At 39.1% G+C, this 18,543-nt stretch overlaps 1 protein-coding gene and 1 pseudogene across 5 annotated transcripts in view; one reads left to right on the top strand and one right to left on the bottom strand.

Moving 5' to 3' along the window:
- The window catches only part of P4HA1 (prolyl 4-hydroxylase subunit alpha 1), a 77,060-nt gene extending 70,089 nt beyond the window's left edge, over positions 1 to 6,971 (bottom strand). For 3 of the 5 annotated variants that reach the window (XM_054572621.1, XM_054572619.1, XM_054572623.1), the window contains exon 1: positions 6,742 to 6,970. The gene's annotated coding sequence lies outside the window, so the exon portion shown is untranslated. Of the gene's footprint in view, positions 1 to 4,904; positions 4,933 to 6,741 lie in introns of those variants that run through there. The other 2 variants (XM_054572620.1, XM_054572622.1) reach the window with 2 other exon arrangements.
- A 5,189-nt stretch (positions 6,972 to 12,160) lies between these two features.
- Positions 12,161 to 12,847, top strand: LOC129069724 (adenylate kinase 2, mitochondrial-like; annotated as a pseudogene).
- Positions 12,848 to 18,543: the final 5,696 nt, after the last annotated feature.

Raw genomic sequence — 18,543 nt, 5'->3', positions numbered from 1 at the left:
TTTTTGGAGTGATAAAATGTTCTAACATTTCTTGTGGTGGTGGTTGCATGACTCTATATATTAAAAGCCATTGAATTGCACACTTTAAAAGATCAGTTGTACAGAATGTGAATTATATCTCAATATAGCTGTTTTTCAAAAAAAATCAATATAAATTCTCATTTCATTGGGTAAATACTGTATTTTGCTGTGTATAATGTACTTTTTTTGCCCAAATTTTTCAGGGAAAAATAAGGATGCGCATTATACATTAGTACCAATTCCATATCTATATAAATGTTTTTAATTTTTATTTATGCTTATGCATTAAAATGTAACTCTAGAAAGCAGTAACAATATCCACATGCAAAATATACCCTGGAATACGATAACTGATTTTGTTTCTAAATATAAATAAATAATTGAATTAAAAAATTAAAATGAAAGGTTCTTTTTCCTGAAAGTTCAGGCTAAAAACATGGGTGCACATTATACATGGGAGTGCATTATACACGGCAAAATACTGTACATACAATGGGTATAATAATCCTGTGCATGATGCGCACAAAAACATGGGTGCATACTACACACAGGAGCACATCATACATGGCTAAAATATGGTACCTAGGAGTAGGAATGCTGGGTTGTATTGTTAAGTGTATGTTTACGTTATAAAGAACTGCTAAATGTTTTTCTAAAGTTGCCATATCATTTGCATTGCCATCAGCAATGGGAGAAAGCACTAAGTGCTCCATATTCTCTTTAGCATTTGGTAGTGTCATTTTTCCTTCATTTTTCTTAATTTATTAATTAATTTTCTCACTAGATATACAGTGGTATCTTGTTGTGGTTTTAATCTGCAATTCCATAATCACTAATGATGTTTATCTTTGCGTATATTTATTTGCTGTTCATACACCTTGTTTGGGGGGTTTTCTACTTAAATCTTTTGCCAAATTTTGAACTAGGTTGTTCACTTATTAAATTTTGTATGTTCTTTACATATTCTGTGATATGTGATAGAGGAGTATCTACTCCCACACTGTGGCTTGTTGTTCCACTCTTCTAACATTATTTCCAATAGCAGAAGTTCTTAATTTTGATGAAGTCGAATTTATCAATGTATTGACTTAACAGATCATGCTTTAGGTGTCACATTTAAGAAAGCTTTGCCTGACCCAAGGTGAAAAGGATTTTGTCTTCTATTTTCTTCAAGATATTACATTGCTTTAGGTCTTACCACGAGGTCTATGAGCCATTTTGAACTAGTTTTTGCATGAACTGTGAGGTATTTTTTTGCATTGAGGCTATAATAAAGGGAAAGATTCTATTTTTTAATTATATTTCATTGATTATGCTATTACAGTTGTTCCAATTTTTCTTCATTTGCTCCCTCCATCCAGCACCCCCTACTCCCTCAGGCAACCTGGGTAAAGCAAGAAGAAAATCCACCTGAAAATTACTCTGTTGAGATGGTCTTAAAAAATCAAAATGTGAAACACATGAATCATATATCAATCTACTATGTCATATTTAAATATTAAAAAAAAAGATAATCCAGTCATTCTCTCCCTCAGTGTTGGTGGAAAGTTAAAATCGTGTATATCCCAGACATGGGAACTATCACACAGGTCCCTTTTTCAAGCCACGATAAAAACTAAAACTAACCACCCTTCTTAACTCTTGCTTCATTCTGAACTAAACCTAAGCCCTTGTCCTTGAAGAACCCTTCTACAGTTTATTGTCCAAGTAAACTTTATTTCATATTTCATATCCATTAGTACCTTTGTGTCACTGTCTGAACATTTACTAAATCCCTAGGCAGGGGTTGTTCAGTGTCTAGTAAGGGATGGTAAGTACCCTAGCATAACAGATTATTTTTTTTTTGCATATCAATATCCAACTATTCCATACTATCCTTTTCTACTGAACTGCCATCATACATATGCCAAAAACAAACTGATCATTTTTTTGTGTCTGGAGTCTCTATTTTGTTCCATTGATCTGTATGTTTATTTTTTCTCCAATACCACACTGACTTGTGTGCTGCAGCTATATAAGTTGAAATCAGGTAGTGTGAGTTTTCCAACTTTGTTCTTCTTTTCAAAATTGTGTTGCCTTTCCTAGTTCCTTTTTTCCCCCACATCTATTTTGAATTTAGCTCATCAGTTTCTGTAAGAAATCCTGCTGGGATTTGGACTGGAATTGTATTGAATCTACAGGTCAGTTTGGGAAGAGTAGAAATCTTAACAAGAATGAGTCTTCCAATCCATGAATATGAAATATCTCTCCACTTATGTAGGTCTTTTTTGGTTTCATTCATCAGGGTTTTTAACTTTCAGTATACAAATCTTGGAAATATTTTGTAAAAGTTAATACTTAAGTATTTCATGAGTTTTGGTGCTGTTAAGATGGTATTTTTAAATTTTAACTTCCAATTGTTCTTGCTAGTATAAAGAAATAGAACTGACTGTTGTATACTAATTCCCTTTCAAGCCAGCCGAATTCACCTATTAGATATAGAGCTTTTTGGAACCACCTTTCAAATTTTCTACACAGACATATTGTCCATGAATAAAAATAGTTCTTGCTCTTTGAAACACACTGTTAAAAAAATGAAGACAAGCCACAGATAAGGAAAAAATATTTCCTTATCACATATGATGTAGTTGTTCTACTTCTAGATATTTATTCAAGATAAAAGAAGGTATATATCCCTCCAAAGATTTGTACATGAATGCTCACAGCAGCTTTATTTACAACAGCTAGAAGCTGGAAAGAGCCCAAATGTTTATCAACTGGTAAATTTACCCCCCCCCCAAAAATATTGTAATATATCCATACAATGTAATACTACTCAACAATAAAAAGGAGTAACACATAACATGGATGAAAATATATACATAATAAAACTTCATATACCAGAATATAGGAAAATAATTCATAATTTAAAAGGATGTGAACCTTGATATGTGTTTCCATTCAGCACTTATTCAGATTTAATATCAACTAAAATGTTAGTAACATGCTTACATACCATGTAACATTTATATCTTATTTCTCCTATGAAACATTTCTCATCAGTCTTTTGATTCTCCTACAATGTGTACTAGGCACATTATAAATGCTTTTAAAATTTAATTGAGTGGAATGACTAAGTTCATTACTATTAACCAGGAACCCGACCTTATTTCAACTCCTAATGTTGAAAAATTTCTAATACATTGTCAATGTGCTATTAGTTTTTGGTTTTTTTTTTCCCTTCCGTTACTTCAAAGTCAGTCTGACCAGTTATCAAGGATGGAGTAACAAAGCGTGAATCAGAAAAGAAGGAAACCTGGGTCTAAGTCATAGTTCTGCCACTTACTGGATCTAGGGCAAATTACTTGACTTCTTTGAGTCCCAAAGTATTAGCTCTTCATTTGTAAAATGGGGATGATATAAAACTACTCCACAAAATTATTTTGAGGTTCAAATTATATAATATATAAAACAACACTTTATAAATTATAAGGTGCTTTAGTTGTAATCAAGTAGATTTAAACATCTATTTAGGGCCCAGACAAATTCCCCTAGAAAATCCTTGCAGGGGAAAGAAAAAAATTATTGATATGTGTTTCTTTTCCTTAAAAAAATGCAGCTAGAAATAAAAGTGACTCAAGTTTACTGAAGCTATACAGGTGTACACTACTTATAATGGAGAAGCAGCTCAAATGCCCAACAAGAGAGAGAAGCTGAGTATATCAATTTGATATAACATTATTTAAATTAAAAATATGTAAACCACCCAGCCAGTGTGGCTCAGTTGGTTGGAGCATCATGTAGGGGGCACTGGTTCCATTCCTGGTTAGAGCATGTACCTAGGTTTTGGCTTCAGTCCCAAGATGGAGCACATGAGAGAGACAACAGTTCGATGTTTCTCTCAGATCGGTGCTTCTCTCTCTCCCTTCCTCTCTCCCCCTTTCTCTCTCTCTCTCTCTCTCAAATCAATAAACATATCCTTGTGTGGAAATGCAATTTTTCACTGTGTAGAAATGCACACCTGTAACTTGTTTCACAAATATACATATATACTTCATTTGGCCTATCTCTTATATAGTCAGACACACACACACCCCCCCACCCGGGAGGAGTTAAGGGGGAAAAATATGATATATGATTGCCTAGACAATTTAGCAATTCAACAATTCTCCTACCAATGTATTAACTTTTGTTAAATAAACTTTTAGCAAAAGTTTATTAGGGTCATCTATATACTCAATCCAGTCAGACTGACAAGCACAGCTCAATTTTCAGAAATATTCAAGAAATACTGCCTCAATACACCTAGATATCCTTAAAGATTAACTTCACATCTTTTATTTTTTTACTTCTTCTAAGTATCTACATATTCTTGAGAGGAGGGAGAAGGGTATCTGTAAATGGAATATAAAATTCCATTCAGATGTGTATATGTACTTGCATTTTTTGACCCAGTTTCCACACCATTAGATTCTCGATGGATTTCAGGAACTCAGGCTGAGAACTGCTATGTATTTCACAGGGTACACTTTTCAAATCTGAGAGCTGTTATTATATCCCAGTTAATATTAATTGCTAAGGAAAATAAGGCTTTCCATCCACAGAAATGAAGGTTCACAAGTTTTATGACTGCATCCCTGGATTAAAATTGCCTTATGAAAGATACTGCTTGTCAGTATACAACCCACTCTGCAGTTTCAGAAAAGGTTAACATCTCCTTACCAAAAAGCCAAGATTCACCTGCTACAACCTGAACTAGCTAGCTGATACAAACTTTCTTTTTTCAATAGTCTTTTGCACTGTCTAAATTTTTCTGCAATAATTAAAAGTTGTATACAATTTGTCATCTATTTTACTACCTCAGTTACCAAGACCCTAAAAGGTCAATGTAATTATCTCCTCACCAAAGACCTGGCTTTCCATACTTGAAAATAAAACTTGTTTTAAGAGGTCAAAGGAAACAGCATTAGCCACCTAAAAAAAAAAAAAAAAAAAAAAAGCAAAGTAGTCCTTTTCCTACTTAGTCTATGTTAAATTTATAAGAAATATTGCCATCAGCTATCTGAAATGCTGGTGGGACTTAAGGCATAATGAATGTTTCGAAACCAGAAATGACATAACTTTTAAAGGTAAGTGATAAAACCTATGCTTCCCACAGAACAAAAAATAGTTAAATTTGAAGTTCATATTTAAGATTCTAAAATTACACTCACAAAAAGAAATTTACAGTCATAGGCTAAAAACCAAAGTTAAAGAAAAATCATGAAACGTCTATTTAAATTTCAAATCAAGGCCAAACATATTCAAGGCTGTTCATTTTCGGCTTCTTGAATATTTTCTGCTTAAGGTATCCACTTTCTCCATAAAATCTTGATCAGAAAAATCCCTTTGAAATGTTTTATAAATTAAATTCCAGTGTTCCTGCTATGCGGAATGAATATTTCATTTGATTATTTTAGGAAAAGACTAGCCTCATTCATAAGCTACGTCTAAACCTAAAAGGGGAAATATGTTTCTTTCCAGAACCTTTAAAAAAAAATGAGCAAAAGAGTTGATGAAAGAACACTGCTGCCACGTCTTTTCCCCTCCCCCACTCACGTAGTGGCTATTTCATCCCTTTAGCGTGCATTCCAAGGCAAAGTAAGAGCCACAGCTCTCGGAGAAACCAGAAACAGTTAAGTTGAAATTGGAAAGCCTCCTCCGCCTTTTCAATCAATTCCTAAAAGGAGCTCTAGCTTCTTATTCATCTCTTTCTAAAGCAAACAGTCCAAAAATTCCAAGAGCCTTCTCCACTCTGTCCGGTACGCATAAGATGTTTACTGTCTAAAAACTGAACTGTATTTAATATATTCGGTTATTTAGGAAAATAGTGTCATTTATGGTACCACTACTCCCACTTAAGACATACACCTGGGGCCATTCATGTACTCCAAACTCAAAGTTCTCACACAACCATGTAATTCGTTTTACTAATGTGGACTTTAAAGGCAGCAAACTGCTGAGAAAGAGGGACAGGGGAGAAGCTCATTTGTCTTTAAAATTTTCCTGTGTAAAAAGAGGGAAGGAAACAGAAGACTGGGTGATCTGACAGCCGACTTCCTCAACCAACCAGTCTGCAACTCGCCGCCCCGGGCTACGCGTAGTCTAGCAGCTTAACCAGCACCGCTGTGCGCAACAGATGAGTTAGCCCCGTACTTCTCTTGCCTGACCCCGTGGCTTTCGATAATGGAAAAAATGCCTGGAGGGCTTCAGCTCTGAGCTTTAAAATCCGCTGTCCATGGCCACATGCTAACCATCTGCTGCCAGGGAGGCCAAAACCCCACGCCCGCACGCCCGTTCCCATCAGTTTTGCAGGGAGCACCAGGTATGAGAGGAGCTCGGAAAAATCAACAGGGTGATTCCTCCCCGGGAAGGAATATTCACGAAAGTTCTGGACCCCGGGGCGGGGACGGAGGCTGCCGCAGCCAGAACGGCTGGCGGCGCCCACCAGGGAGGAGGTGAGATAGGGAGTACACACCAGGGCAGAGAGGGGCCTTGGGCCACACAGGGGTCGCGCGGCGCAGGCCGAGGGGCCGAGTCTCCAGAAAAGACCCTGAGGCTGCGGTGGAAAACTGGCGAACCCTCGCCCCTCATGCCATCCCACCAGAGGGGACAGGGACCGGACCACCAGGGCGGTCCGAGAAGGACCACAGCTGCCTTAGGGCCTCGGCCTCAATCTCGAAGATCGGGGGAGCGTCTCACCTGGGAAGTAGGACGGGAGCGCCTTCTTCAGTCCCCTGTTGCCAGCACACGGGCGGGTTACTTACTCCCTTCCTTCAACCCGCTGGCGGCGCGACTGGGCGGCAGAGGGAGCCAGTAAGCCTTTTTATAACCTCTAGGCCGCCACGGCAACGCTGGATAGGAGGCGACTGCAGACTTCTCTACGTGAGCTCTAGCACACCAGCGTCCCGCTGACTGCGCAGGCGCCCGCTCCGGCCTCCCTCCCGCCCCGACACCCAGCCCACACCCGTAGCCCACAGCCGCGCTCTCCACCAGCTGGTGGAGTCTGAGGCCGAGAGGTGGGGCCGGCAGGCGGGTCTGGGGTGCAACGCGCCTGCGCAAAGTGCTCGGCACGCCAGCGTCACCGTGGTTACCTCGGATTTGCCCAGTGCCTTTTCACCACGTTATTTAGCGCCTTAATATTAGGATCAGCCTCAGGACTAAACGTTGAAGCCACCAACAAGGAAATATCTTAAATATGGGAAAGGGAGCATAGTAGCGTAGAAAATAAAGCAGAAAGGAAGCTTCCGGTGGAAAATAGTACAGTACATTCTCGGTATGGCACCAAGAATGGCCCTGAGGCTTTTGCGGACTAACCTCTCTCTTGACACCTCTGCTGTGGTGCAAATCTCGTATCAGCTCCCACTTTATACTTTATCAGGTAGATAATGGACTCTGCGCTCCAGAGACTTTTTCTGGGTTTTATTTCTGGCCAAGTCCCATATAACGTTGAGCATTAACCTTTCTGTATCTCAGTTTCCTCACGGGTAAAATAGTAATAAGGGTAGATACCTGGTAGGATTACCGTGAGAATTAAGTGGTAATGTGTCTAAGGCTCTCAGCACAACCATAGCACACAGAACGAACTTGGTAACTATTATATTGTGTTGTTGTAGCATAAGACCAATGTTGTTTTTGGTCTTAATCTAATATTTTCCTTGGTCATTTTATCCCTAAAAGAAGAAAGCCATACTATATGGAAGCATACATTGAAGGCGATAATCGTTACCTTGTCAGTGAAAGGGAAAAATGACTTCTGTAAGATTTACCGTTCGTCAAAAATTGTTTCTGAAATTTTCCATGGATGCTAAAAAGCATAGTGATTAATAGTTAACATTTGACTTTTATCTAGGAGGTGGGGTTCATTATACAGATACAGAAATAGAGAAAGTTTAGTTTGGGAACCCTAGGCAACCAGAAAATAACTAGAATAATCCCCCCTTATCTAGGATTTCGCTTTCTGCATTTGCAGTGGTTTCAGTTACTTGCGGTCAATCGTAGGGTGAAAATATTGTATGAAAAATTCCATGAATAAACAATTCAATAAATATTCATAAGTTTTCATTGCACACCTCTGAGTACTGTAATGAAATCTTGAGCCATCCGGCTCCATTCAGACCGCATCATGAGTCATCCTTTTGTCCAGCTTATCCAAGAGGGTTACCGTCCCCTCCTATTAGTCACTTAGTAGCCCTCTGGGTTATCAGATCCACTGTTCCAGTATCACAGTGCTGGTGTTCAAGACCTTTTTTTACTTAATGGCCCCAAAGCACAAGAATAATGAGGCTGGCAATCCAGATATGTTAAACAGAAGCTGTAAATGAAAAGGTTAAAATTCTTGACTTAATAAGGAAAGAAAAAATCATATTTTGAGGTTGCTAAGAATGAATCTTCCATCTGCTAAATTGTGAAAAAAGAAATTCATGCTAGTTTTGCTATTGCACCTCAAACTGCAAAAATTATGGCCACAGTGTGTGACAACTGCTTAGTTAAGATGAAAAAGGCATTAAATTTGTGGGTGAAATACGTGAAAAGAAAACTTCGTGTTCCAATTGATGGCAAAGTGTTGCACCAGAAAGTAGTGACCCTCATTAAGGGACTCCCTGAAGTGAGGGGTCATGTTAACATAACTTTGATTACAATATATTGTGTACTTGTTTTATTTTTTTATGTTGTTATTAATATCTTACTGTGCCTAACTTATAAATTGAACTTTATCATAAGTATGTATGCATTGGAAAAAAACATAGTATTGATTATGTATATGATTTGGCACTATCTGCAGTTTCAGATATCCACTGGAGATTTTAGAACATATCCCTTGTGGATAAGGGGAGGTTACCATATAGTGATGTCTAAATCAGCTCTTCTCAAAGCATGGTCGGATGGCCCAGGGTCAAAATTATTTCATACTAAGACTTTTTTGCCGTTTGCACTGTAATTAAAGTACAATGGAGTTTTCCAGAGTAAATATGTTCTGTACAACAGATTGAATATAGAAGCAGATATGAGAATTAGGCCAGACATTAAGGAGATTTGCAGAAATATAAAATAATGCCACTTTTCTCATTAAACTCTTTTTGCTTTGGAAAATATGGTTATTTTTCATTTAAAATGTTATTTATGTGAACATGCATCAGATTTAGTATTTTTTAAAATGAATTGATAAATATTTTTCATGTTTGTTTTGATTCCTAATACAGTAAGTGTTGATAGATATAATTCATATAAAAGCTTTTGGGAATCCTCAATACGTTTTAGGAGTATGAAATGATCATGAGACCAAAGAGTATGAGAATTATTAGTCTAAAAAAATAGCAGTGAGCCAGCCCCTTGACACAAGAGACAAAGATCTGCTTGAAAGTCTTTGCCTCAAATGGAGTTGTAACCAACTTATCCACCAGCCCTATATAGAACTGACTGACAATTGTCAATTTACCCTGCAAATAAAATAGCTCCAAACCTTGAAGCAGATTTACTGTGAAGCTAAGTCAACTTTAGGGAACTTCATTTGCAGTAGCTCTTCCCAAGGCCCTGGAAGAGGCCCTAACAATATGTTCACATGGTGTCTGCTTTTGTAAAATTTGTAAAAGTTGTTGGGAAATGCCGTGTTTGCTTTCAGAGACTATAGCCTTGCCGACAGACAAGAAGGCCCCAAGGCTGAAAATAATCAAGGAGGCCTTGGGAAACCTGTCCCCCTGGCAGGGGGGCAGACCCTGCTTTGCCCTGTGATGGTCGGTTAGTCAAAGACGGGTAAGACTCCTCATGAGGAGGGAACACCTAAGACAGACACAGGCAGCAGACAAGAACTTGGGGGACACGGAGAAAAGCAAAAGACCCTCACACCCCTGGCTTTGATATGGCCAGAGTTCTTATTCTATCTGAAAGAAGTCTCCTTATCTCCTGGCGGCTCTGCCTTGCCCGCCTGACTCAGGCTTGAAGCAATACTAAAGGCAGGTACAGCCCTAAACTGGATCAGTTGGTTCCCCAGGAGAAATCAGGACTAGAAGTAAATTCCTTGAAGCATGCTTTGTTCTTCCCTCGAAACCTATGATAACCAGCTTATACTGGGAAGGAGATTTACATTATTCATAGACCCTGACCTAAGGCAGATCTTTTGTGTTCCTTCAATTGTTATCTATGATCTCTGTGTTCTGTAAACATAGCCTTTGACATTGATTGATGAGCTCTGCATGGGTCTCAATAAAAGCCTTGAGGGGGGACTGCGGGGGGGGGGGGGGGGGTGCTGGGATCTTCTCCACTAGAGGGAAGAGCCATGTCCCCTCTCCTGGCAGACAGAGAAGTGTTTGCAATGACTTGTATTTATTCCCCCCACCATGACAACCCTGGGACAGGCTCTGCAGGATTCAGAGCCCTGCTCCCTCCTCAGCTGGCTCCAGACAGTAACCCTCAGATCCAGGAGCGCCCCACACGGCACTCCCCTGTGAAAAAAAGTTAACATTTTTAACTGCAATTTTTAGACTGCTAAGTCTTTCCTCACTAATTTTCCCCTCTGTCAGAATTGTCTAGTGGTATCGGAGTGACTAGCTGGCATTTAAAAAATTTGCTGAGGGGAAGTTGAATTAGAATACATTTGGTATGAGTTTAACAGGATATATTTTTGTAATTCATAGTCACTTCCATGCAGAGTTAAGACATTGCCAGCTGTCCCAATGTAGGAGTGGCATCCAAGAATACTCCTACCACTCATTTTGCCCATCCACCCAGCACTGTAAAACAAAACTGAAGGGCCAGACATTTTATAGCTATTTGAATGTATCCTATGTTCTAGCATCAAAAATATACGAATAATGAATGAAAAGTTAAGTTGCAATGGTAGTGAGCCTAAAGCTAATCTATGGAAAAATCTTCCAATTATTGGATGTATAAAATTTTAAGTAAAGATTCAGTACTTACCAATGATTAGCCAATAAAAAGAAAAAAATTTTGTCAGGATTTAATGAGGATAGCCACAACAAAGTAGTTAGTGTGTCATCATCTTAAAGAAAACTGATGTGCCATGAACTCTTTTAAATATGTATTAAATAGCCTTATTTGAGATTTTCCCAAATGTGACAACAATCCTACAAATTTACATGATGTTATGAATAATGAGTTGTGAAGCTGAAAGAAACTTCTAACCTATCCCTATTAATAACATTTGGTTGCCCGTAAAGGACATTTCATATCAAATCTAAATATGACTATTTAACCTGATCATCCTTGCTTGGTTACAGTGAAGAGGAGAGGTAACTTGGAGAGTAGAAAAAGCATGATACGACTCCCCTCTGAACAATCAAACTCTAGAGCAGAACTGCTCTAAACCTCCAATAAATATCTTCTTGCATCTGAAAAAGTTGAACATGTTCATCAATTGGTGAATGTTTCTTGAATAAAGTATTATTAGTAGCTAAGGTAACAACAAAGGAGCAGAAGTGATTTTAAGCTCTGTCAACCTAGTCCTCACACTGAGCACCAGGAAACAGCACCTTCCTGCTAAAGAAATTTAAAGTCTGTGATTTAATGAAGGTAACTATAGCAATGACAAAGCCCCAGCCCAACTCATCTAACTAGATTAATCAAACACCCCACATAACAACCTGACAGAAGTATGTTCATTGCCAGGTGTGGACATTACTTACCAGAAAATAGTACTGTTCTGCATACAATCCAGCATTTATTAGAAAACCAAGAGACACACAAAACAAACAAAATATCCATTGTCAAGAGATAAAGTAGTCAACAGGAATGGATGCAGAGATGAGCCAGATGTTGAAACTATCAGATAAGGACATCAGATTAACTAGTGGAACTGAAGTGAACAACATGCATGAACAAATAGAGAATTTCAATAGAGAGATGAAAATGATAACCCCATGATATTCAGAGATGAATAATCCTTTTGAAGGACTCATTGGTATACTCAACACAGCTGAGAAAGGAAGATAAAGTCATCTGAACCAATAGGCAAAGAGAAAAAAAGTGAAAAACAAAAAGAACAGAACATCCAAAAACTGTGGGGTAATATCAAACAGTCTTACATATGTGTAGTTGGAATCCCAGAAGAAGAGAAAGAAAATGAGATTTTAGAAATACTTGCAAGTGAGAGGCTTCAGCAGCTATGGTTCCAAACACACCCTTGGCTGAACTGCTCCCAGAGAGTCCTAAAGACATCCGGGCTGTGCTGCTGAGCCTCCTGGGGCAGGCAAGAGTACCCAGGCACCTAAATTGGCCAAAAAATTCTGTTTCTGCCCCCTGGCTACTGGGGATGTGCTAAGGGCCATGGTGGCTTCTGGCTTAGAGGTGGAAATAAAGCTGAAGACCACTATGGATGCTGGGAAACTGGTGAGTGATGAAATGGCAGTGGAGCTCATTGAAAAGAATCTGGCCACCCTTTCATGCAAAAGTTGTTTTCTTCTAGACAGCTTCCCTTGGACTATAAGGAGGCAGAAATACTGGACAACCTCATGGAGATGAGGAAAGAGAAACTTGATTCGGTGATTGAATTCTGCATCTCAGACTCTGCTGACCTGGAAATCACAGGAAGGTCAATTCATCCCTTGAGTGGCTGTTCCTACCACAAGGAATTCAACACCACCAAATGGAGCCCATGAAAGATGACATCACAGGGGATCTCTTGGTTCTCTGATCAGATGATAATGTGAAGGCATCGAAAATCCACCTGGAGGCCTACCACACTGGTGGAGTTCCACTGATGGGATCCACATCCCAACCCCCTGATGTCATGTTTCCAAGCATCCTAGCAGCCTTCCCCAAAGCCAAATTCAAGGAACAGACGGCTAGGTGAAACTGCACCACTGCTCATCACCCTGTGCCTTGATCCCTGCTCTTAGGTGCAGGGTAAAGGAGATGGGTGGTCAGGGTAAGGATGGAGAGTGAAGAGTGATGAGGGGCTCAAAAAAATATTGGAATAGCAGCAGTGTTGTAGTGATGTTATTTCCTTTACATATAGTAGAAGTCTGAAAAAGTATGATTAATTTTTTTAAAAAACTGGATGGGATAAGTAGAAACACGAAGGTACAGTACTAGTTCTGAGAAATCAGTTTTCATTTACTCTGGACTTGTGATGGTATTTTCTTTTTTTAAGTATATTTTATTGATTATGATGTTACAGTTGCCTCAATTTATTCCCCTTTATCCCCTTCCACTGAGTACCCCCTTCCCTCCAGCAATCCCCCCCTCCTTTTCCATGGGTCATGCACATAAGTTCTTTGACTTCTCCATTTCTTATACTATTCTTAAGATCCCCCTGTCTATTTTGTACCTACAATTACTCTTCTTAATCCCTGTACCTTTTCCAACATTCCCCCCTTCCCTGTCTCTGTCTCCACTGATAACCCTCCACATGATCTCCATTTCTGTGATTCTGCTCCTGTTCTAATCATTTGCTTAGTTTGTTTTTGTTTTTGTTTTTCTAGATTCAGTTGTTGATAGTTTTTGTTGTCATTTTGCTGTCCAGAGTTTTGATCTTCCTTTTCTTAAATAAGTCCCTTTAACATATCGTATAATAAGGGCTTGGTGATGATGAACTCCTTTAGCTTTACCTTGTCTGGGAAGCACTTTATCTGCTCTTCAATTCTAAATTATAGCTTTGCTGGGTAGAGTAATGTAGGTTGTAGGTCCTTGCTTTTCATCAGTTTGAGTACTTCTTGTCAGTCCTTCTAGCCTGCAGAGTTTCCTTTGAGAAATCAGCTAATAGTCTTATGGGAACTCCTTTGCAGGGAACTCTCTACTTTTCTCTTGCTGCTTTTAAGATTCTCTCTTTACCTTTAACCTTTGGCATTTTAATTACGATGTGTCGGTGTTGCCCTCTTTTGGTCCAACTTATTTGGGACTCTGTGTGCTTCCTGGACTTGTATGTCTGTTTCCTTTGCCAAATTAGGGAAATTTTTTTCATTATTTTTTCAAATAAGTTTTCAATTTCTTGCTCTTTCTCTTCTTCTTCTGACACGACTCCGATTCAGATGTTGGCACCTTCAGAGAAGTCTCAGAGTCTTTTTATTCTCTCCTCACTTTTTTGAACTCTTGTTTCTTCATTATGTATTGATCAACTGTTTATTTCTTCCTTACGTTCCAAATCATTGATCTGAACCCTGGCTTCCTTCCCTTCACTATTGGTTCCTTATATATTGTTTACATTTCACCCAGCGTAACTTTTATTTCTTCCTCTGTGCGTTTGCTCTATTCAGTGAGGTCTCTAAACATCCTTATCATCAGTTTTTTGAACTCTGCATCTGATAGGTTGGCCATCTCCATGTCACTTAGTTCTTTTTCTGGAGTTTTGATCAGTTCTTTCAGTTGGGCCCTATTTCTTTGTCTCCTCAGTTTGGCAGACTCCCTGTGTTTGTTTCTGTGTATTAGGTAGAGATGCTTTAACTCTGTCTTGATGTACCTATTATGTCGTAAGAGGTGGAGCCTTAGGTATTCTCCAGGGCAGGGCAACCTGCTGTACTGCTTTGTGGTACTCTATGCGGGGGAAGGGTCAGAGAGGGAATAATGCCACTTGCCTGGCTCTCTCCCCATGTCCAGTCACTGCCCTCTCTTCCTGTATGACTGGCACCCTTCTAGTTGCTGCCCTGGTGCTAAATCCTAGTATGGGTGGGTTTGCATATATTCTAGGGTGGTGCGGGTCCTTTAAATGGACTCTCCTGAGAGACTGGCAGTTTCTTTTGCTGCCCCAGCCCCCACTGATTTTTACAGCCAGAAGTTATAAGGCTTTATTTCCCCAGTGCTGGGACCCTGGGCTGAGCAGTCTGGCCTGGGGCTGGGATGGCTTGCTCCCCAGGTGTCCTTCCTAATTTTTATCCACCACAGGTGAATATGGGACTGCCTGTTCTGCCAGCCACCACAACTGTTGCCACAATATTGAGTGCTCTCTGCCCTGACTCCCTAGCTCCGCCCCTCCTACCCATCTGGATGAATATTCCTTCTCTAAATTCTTAGTCTTTGGACTTCCATACAGTTCAATTTTCTGGCCATTCTGGTTGTATTTTTTTTTTTTTAAGATTAGTTGTGATACTTCTTACGGTTGTATGAGGAGGCAAGCGTGTCTACCTATGCATCCATCTTAGCCAGAAGTCTTTTGAAGATATTTTCTAAATCCAGTGCCCTGAGTGTTCAGCTTTTATCTCAGAATCTCATGGGTTTCCAGCCCAGGAATGTAGGAAATCTAACTGTTGTCTTGTCTGTCCTATAGCTTGAGACAGGAGGGTTTGACTACTGATCCTTGTTCTCCACACCATGAGATCAAAAAACCATCTCCACATTTGAAAGAGATTTAGAATGTGCTGTTGAGGGTGTTGGCAAATCAAGTTTATAGGAGTCATAGGGAGAGTGGGGCAGGCTGGGAGAGAGAAAAGTCACTCCTTTTCTGACTTACCACTGATATGCCATTCTACCTGCTCTCATGGGTAGAATAAAAAGCCAGTTGGCTTAAGGAAGCCAATTTTAGTTGTTTATTTATTCATCCATTCAAATATTTGTTAAGAAAAAACAACCCAGCCCTGACCATTGTGGCTCAATCCCACTAAGCAAAAGTTGCCAGTTCTATTTTCCTGATCAGGGATTATGTCTGGGTTGTGGGCTCAGTCTCTAGTGTGGATACGTGCACAGACAGTCGTTCCTGATTGATGTTTCTCTCATGCATCAATGTTTCTTTCCCTCTCTTTATTCCTCCTTCCCCGTCTCTAAAAGAGGTTTTTTTCAAACCTCAAATATTTATTGAGCACCTACAACATGCCAGGCAATCTATCAGGTATCAGAAATATATTGACGATTAAAGCATAGCTATTTATCAATTTTTGTTGTGAACGATTTATGAATACCATGAGAGCTGTATCAGATTCCATTCACTCCTGTTCCATTTTCTGGTATCTTTCCTTAGCAATGAATGTATCACTCTTTGAATATAAATAGCTTGTGTCCTAAATATTAAATATTTTCAAGTGCTATAGCTTTCAGGGGAATATTCAACAGCTATTCTGTCAGGCATAGGAAATATTTACAACATTTTAAAATATTTTACTAAAAACAATAAATTACATTGGAGAAGAATGTTTCTGTTTATAAACAAACAGCATTTGACTTGGCTGTCTGAAAGATCTGCTAGAGTTTGGCCAGTCCATGCATTCTCCCCCGCAAATGAACTTGTCAAGAGCTCAAAGAAACCAGGCAAGAATGCCAGAGATCTCAACTTTATTTGGTGCAGCAAGACTCAAGAGTTTAGGACCTAGAATTTATGCAGTCACTGAGTTACAGTATTTGCTCAGAAGAAAAATTCCTGGTCCGGAAGGGGCACTGGCAGCATCAGTGAGCCCAGGTGCTTTCTGTGTGCCATTCACAGTAAAGCAGGGTGACCCTAAGTGAATTGCTTTAATTTTTATGCTGAAATTTTCTTCATCTATCAAATAGCCAAAAAAGTCATTTTGAGAATCAATTGAGATAGCTGTTTTGAAAGTTCTTGGAAAAGTCTGAAGTCCTTACTATATTTATGTAAGTAATTATCACTGGATGCTGTGTGGTATAGAATTGTACGAGGTTTTCATTTGTTGGTTTTAATCATAGAACCAAAGTTGATGAATTTTGCATCTGTTTCAATGACTTTGGAAAGAATTCATCTTAATGGATACATGGTTAAAGAGAAGTATGCTTACTTACAGCACCTATAATTAGTCTTTGGTTAATGTTAGCTCTTAAGTTAGTCCTGAAGTGAAAGAACACAGCTTCATATCCTTTACCAATTGAAGGAATACTTTTAATAGAGTTACTGTGCTAGCCTGGTTACACTAATAGTCTCAATTCTTCCCTAGTTCCTGTATCCGTTCCTGTGTACTAAAAACAATAATAATAATTTACCTTGCCCAAAATGAGGTTTGGCTTTTCCCCTCAGTTTCTGGGAGGTAATTTTGTGCCTGATGGGAGTGTTTTTATTTGCTTGGGAGCCTTGAGTCAGACACACTGGATAGTCTAACAATGTGATTTAGGTGGGAGTTGACCATACCCAATAATCTCAGAGGAGGGAGTGGCCACACCAGAAGGACCAACAGTGTGATTTAAGGTGGGGACTTTGGGTGACAGAACCTTAGCACAAACGCTGGACACCAATGCTTGGGTGAGTTTCCTTGGTTGGCAACATCCTATATGTATTGTCACACATTGATGCTGGGAAAGTAATGCATCCTGACTATGAGGAGAAAACAATGGAAGCTCCACATTTAATACTTCCCTAGACTCTCTTTGCCTGATTTTAATCTGTACCCTTTCCCTGTTGTAAGCCATCGCTATGAGTATTATAGTTTTCGGTGAATTCCATGAGTCCTTCTATTGAGAGTGGTTTTGGAAACCTCTTGAACTTACTGTTGGTATCAGAAGTGAGGGCACTCTCTTGTGGGGACTGTTTCCTTCCCTCACTACACCTTTTGCCACATAACCTTGTAATACCTTCTCATTTTAACTCTGGGCCTGTCTGTCAGGTATGCTTTGTGACACCAGCAGAGACCCTCATATTTCCACTTGTGCTTTTGCCCTCTACCATCATCATCAAAAGAATGTGCTCAGGCTAGCTTGCTAGCCAATGAGAAACACAGGGTGCAGAGCCAACCCACCCCTATTGTCCTAGTCAAGACCATTCTACATTATCCAATGGTGTAAATGAGCCTGATCAAGATCAGCAGAATCACCTAGCCAACCACTCCAGGTATGTGAGTAATAAACATTTGTACACCTCTGTGATTTAGTGGTTGTTTATAAAGCATTATTGTGATCATAGATAACAGATAACAGCTACCTCCTAAGCTTCCACTTTAATGTAGGGATAAAGAGAATATGGATCATGTAAATCATGGGGAAAATCTCCAAATTCTTTTCATCCAACATTGAAAACTTAATGATCATGTGTTTTATAATCCTTACATTATAAAATATTAGAGATTTAGGAATATCTCCAACTGAGGCCTAGAAAAGTGAAATAATCACTACATTAGGTAACAGAAAAATTTACATTTGCTTTGCGAATATAACCACACACAGTGTACGCTTTGTCTAACACTCAGAACTCCTCAGATATTGGGGTAAAGATGGAACTATGCAACACACAAGAGAAGTGAAAAGTTAACTATAGTTACAACCGATTATTGAAAGCCTTTCGTTAGACCTTTTAACTGGTAATGAAACTGACAGTTTTATGTCTTTTTTTAAAAACTTCTGCCAACTTTCTGACTGAATCACTACTGATTACAAAGAAATGTCCCACAAGTAATCATATTTTTTAAAAAAGCTGGAGGAGGGGATGTGGAGAAGAAAAGCAAAGAGTTCAGTTAATAGGAAACAAAACCGTACTCAGTCTAGTGATTGTATTTTTCTAACAAAATCATGTATTCAAATAAATTTTGACCTTGGTACACCCTAATTGCTCTGTTTCATCTCTCTTGCAGGTGTGTGTGGACTTTAGTTTTGATTCTACTCACTGCTGTGTTAAACATTACA

The sequence above is a fragment of the Pteronotus mesoamericanus genome, unplaced genomic scaffold (genome assembly GCF_021234165.1).
Source record: "Pteronotus mesoamericanus isolate MK-2021 breed Mesoamerican mustached bat unplaced genomic scaffold, CSHL_Meso_final contig_24, whole genome shotgun sequence".
NCBI classification, from domain to species: Eukaryota; Metazoa; Chordata; class Mammalia; order Chiroptera; family Mormoopidae; genus Pteronotus; species Pteronotus mesoamericanus.
Note: the sequence above shows the minus strand (reverse complement) of the source record. Positions and strands in the feature narration are given on the sequence as shown.